The sequence below is a fragment of the Otolemur garnettii genome, unplaced genomic scaffold, assembly GCF_000181295.1.
Source record: "Otolemur garnettii isolate 467f Iridium unplaced genomic scaffold, OtoGar3 scaffold00017, whole genome shotgun sequence".
In the NCBI taxonomy this organism is placed as follows: domain Eukaryota; kingdom Metazoa; phylum Chordata; class Mammalia; order Primates; family Galagidae; genus Otolemur; species Otolemur garnettii.
Genome location: NW_003852412.1, coordinates 4,655,121 through 4,659,209, shown reverse-complemented (window position 1 = coordinate 4,659,209; position 4,089 = coordinate 4,655,121). Strand labels below are relative to the sequence as shown.

At 40.8% G+C, this 4,089-nt stretch overlaps 1 non-coding gene across 1 annotated transcript; it reads right to left on the bottom strand.

Annotated features, from left to right (window-relative positions):
* Positions 1–2,328: 2,328 nt before the first annotated feature.
* On the bottom strand, positions 2,329–2,452 carry LOC111723988. Its single transcript, XR_002772382.1, has one exon. It is a non-coding gene; the product is annotated as a small nucleolar RNA SNORA49 (small nucleolar RNA).
* Positions 2,453–4,089: the final 1,637 nt, after the last annotated feature.

The following is a 4,089-nucleotide window of genomic DNA, read 5'->3' as shown; positions in this document are numbered from 1 at the left end:
CTTTTTAGTTTGAAATCATTATTTCTGCAGATATAAGAATAATTCCATGCCCATTCCCTGCAAACATTGAAAACATTCTTGTCCCTCCTGCTACATCTCGCTGCTTTCCTCTCCCCTCCCTGTGAGTCACTTTCTTCTCTTGCCCTCCCCTCCCCTCCCTGCCCTCCTCTTCTTTCTCCTCTTCCTGCTTCTTCTCCTCCCTCTCCTCCTTCTCCTCTTCCTCTTCCTTCCTCTCCCTCTACTTCTGGCAATTTATTTTTTAATTCTTTCATACTTTTCTAAGGATCTACTGCTTAGGTAACCTCAGGCTTGTTTGTACTTCCTTTTCCTATTCCTTTATAATGAGACTAAACCAATGCTTTACCGTAGCTATGTCTGCTCGCGTTCCTGTTTCCTGTGACCTTGGTCACATGTCCCTGACATTGTTTGCTGTGCTGTTTTCATGGACACACGTTTGCTGCTTGTTCCCCTTCCTTATCCTTCTCTTAGTTTATCCTCTAATCTACCCTGAAACTTTCTATTAGTGTCTTTCATTACTTCTCAAATCTGTCTCCACTTAAAAATTTTTCCTTATTGTTAATGCTTTTTAAACGTTCTGCCTCTATAATCCACATTAAATGCCTTTGATATTTTTCCATCATACACCCTTTTCTTGATTTTCCTTTCTAAGTTTCTTCCTGTTTTCCACTTTGCCATCTCTACTTACCATACGTCTTTCCAAGAAGGCCACATAATGCAGGAGAAGGATAAGTCTAAGTCCCAGCTGTAGGTGAGTTTGGTCTGGGGCAGGTGACATAACTTCTTCAACCCAGCTTCCTCAACTATGAAATGGGAGTTATAAAGCCAAGCTCTCAGAGCCATTATGATGACCAAGTTGAATAGTGTAGCTGGAACCCGTAACTTGGTGCTTTGTATAGTATAGATATATTGATCCACAAATGTTAGGTTCCTTTTGCCATTTAAGACAAACCCTGTCCATTTTGTAAATTCCTAGTAAAGCAGTAAGTTTTTACAAGTGTGTTAATGGAGACAGGTAGAACTTGAAGCCTTAGCTCCCATTAAATGTTATTATCTGACTTTTTGGTATTAAAACGTCAAGAAAAATCTTGGTCTGTAAGTAAGAAGGCTTTGGTTATGCTGAACTTCCACAATAGTTCCATGAGGGCCATGGAGGCACAAAATCCTTTGTTTTATAGAGGCCCAGCTCTAGCACAGAAATAGAGAAGGAGCCCTGCTCCTTCATTAGGCGTAATTGTGTAATTGTACCCCATCTGAAGTCCTCAATGTCCCCTGTGAATGAAAGAGAGGAGAAGAGTGGTTGCCTAAGGCCACTCCTAGGATTTGTTAAGGGAATAAAAGGGGATGAGCATACACATTAGATCCTAGCCCTGTGTAATCAAAACGCTTAAGGTACAGATGTGTACCACACGTATATATAAGGTGGCCCTGTACAATTATAAAGGGAATAAAAAACTCCTATTACCTAGGGACATAATAGCCATTGTAACATTGTGGCTCAAAGCATTACCTTTTCTAAGTTTAGATATGTTTAAATACATGAATACTTATTTGTATTACAATTGCCTGCAATATTTGGTACAGTAACATGCTGTACATGTCTGTATCAGGAACAATAGGCTATCCCAGCCGCCCAGGTGTATAGTAGGCTGTACCATCTCTGTTTGTGTACATACACTCTATGACATTCTCACAATGATGAAATCACCCAGTGAAACATTTCTCAAAATATACTCCCTCAAGAGATGCATACTGGTATTTCATTTTGTTATGCTACATCAAATTCACTGTAAATCAATCAGTAGTCAGCTAGTCCATGAGAAAATTGTGAGCTTAAAATCAGAGACACATTTTTATAGAGATTAAAATAGAAAAAAAAACTCTAACAGAAAAAGTGGTAATGAGGTTGTAACTCTTTTAGTGGGTAAGTTCACTGTAGGGTCAAGATGGTAGGGCCAAGGTTTCTCAGGAGACATAGACACGCAAAGTGTTCTAAATTATAGGAACTAACTGTAGAACTGTGATGGGGACAGAGACATCACAGTAGAATCAACTCCTGCTCAGAAGAAAGCACATCCCTTCAAGGTGGAAAGCCAACAGTCCTGAAGATGTGTGCTGTGGATGTCCTAGGCCAGCATAAAGTTTTATTTGAACTGAGAAATCATTATAGGAGAAAGAGGTGCCTCAAACTCCCTACTTGCCATATTTCTCTACCTGGAAGCACAGCAGCCATTGTTCTGATTCTCTTTCAGGAAGTAAGGAGGGGAGGGGAAGTCAGCATGATGTTCTGTATTTTTTTTTTTTTTTTATACTGTCAGCTCACCTTGTAGGCCCCAAAAGATAGCAAAGTCTTACTGGGGAGGGACGTGAGCTTGCTTGTCTATCCTCAGGCAATGATGTTCTGTATTTGAAGTTCCTTTGTAGGCTGTGATGGTGAACAATTGTAGTGAGACGTCAGGGCACTGATTCTCCAAGTGTGAACCCCTGACCTACTGGACCACAAATTCTGGAGTGAGGCCCATAAATCAGTGTTGATAAGCCCCCCAGGTGACCCTAATGCATGTTTAAGTTTGAGAACCATTAAATTCGAGCACAGTGTTTAAGAATGTAGATTATGTTACCTGGGTTCTAATTCCAGTTCTGCAGCTTACTAATTGTGGGATGTCACAGTACTATTGAGAGGATTAAATGAGAAAATGCCTATAAACCAAGTTTTAATGGTATCAGGGTCATAGCTGGCACTAAAGAAATGGGATCTGTAAACTTAGGAAAGGAAGTGAGTTGAGTTTGCTTTTTGGGAGGCTTGCTGAGGGAATTTCTTGTTTTTGCATTTCAAGCCTCTCTCCACCTTGTTGAAGGTCCTGGGTTCTGAACGACACTGTCTTCCAGTGTCCTGTGACTGTCTAAGAAGTGTGGGAATGATTTGTGGGTGCCCTGCTGGTCAGCAGAATGGCTCCACCGACAACAGTGAAATGAAGCCTGCCTGAGACCAGAGCTGCACCTTGTTCTGTTTTCTGGAAGCTGGGTGGAAGGATAACTGGTGGAGTTAGCCAGTCTTTTTCCCTTTGGCGACAATGTTCTTCCTGAACCCTGAGGAGTAATGAAGAGAGAAAAATTAACATTTTTGTGGTTCAGCTGACATTAAAATGGGAAAAAGCACATCACTGGAATTAGAATGTCCTGTTCATTAGTCACTCCTCCTTCTAAAATTAAAATGTCTCTGCAAGCAGAAAAAGAACAACCCTCAGTGACCTCAGAACTCATTATTTCTAAGGAATATACTTAATTTTCAGAGGAGATGAATCTGGAATTGATTTTCCATTTCTGTCACCATTGAATGGCAGCTTCAGGATCCTTGAGGAGGAGGATATATACTTTTTCATGGCATTGGCAAGGGCTGGTGAAGAGAGGTTGTTGCTGTTGTTAGTAACCTTGTAGGCAGATGATGAAGGCCCATTTTCCAATGCAAGCCATTCTAAGCCTTTCAGAAATCGAAGAGAAGGCACTCAGTCAGACTTCCTCGTGTAAGGTTTTTTCAAGTGTATACATAACCAACCTTATAAATAAGATCACCAGTCTGAGCCATTGGAAAAAAATATTGGCACTGACTGCTGAAAGGGGATGAGAGGACAGAGAACTGGAGCTTTCTTTGATACTTGAATGATTATTAGAAAGAGGGTTTGGTCTGATACTTTCTGCAACATCCTTTGCCTTCCCATCCCCCCAGACCACTGAGCTTGAGGTTGACTATAGCTGTAGCTGAACCATAAACTCTCAGAAGGCCTCTCCCCAATGCCAGGATTATTCCCATTCCTTAAATAAGTAATAGGGTTCAGTGTTCCTTGCTGTGGCTAAACTAGAAAAAGAATTTCTGGGCACAGTTCAAGTATTTCATACTATAACAAACTGGGCCAACATTGGACACCTATGTGAGTGATATCATAGCTATTATTAACCCCTCCCAAAGTCAACAGACTAAGAGTATAGATTATTACAGAATTCAGCAATGATGAATTCACTCCCAAGCTCAGAGAAATGTCTGCAGATTTTCAAACACTGTTTTCATGTTGA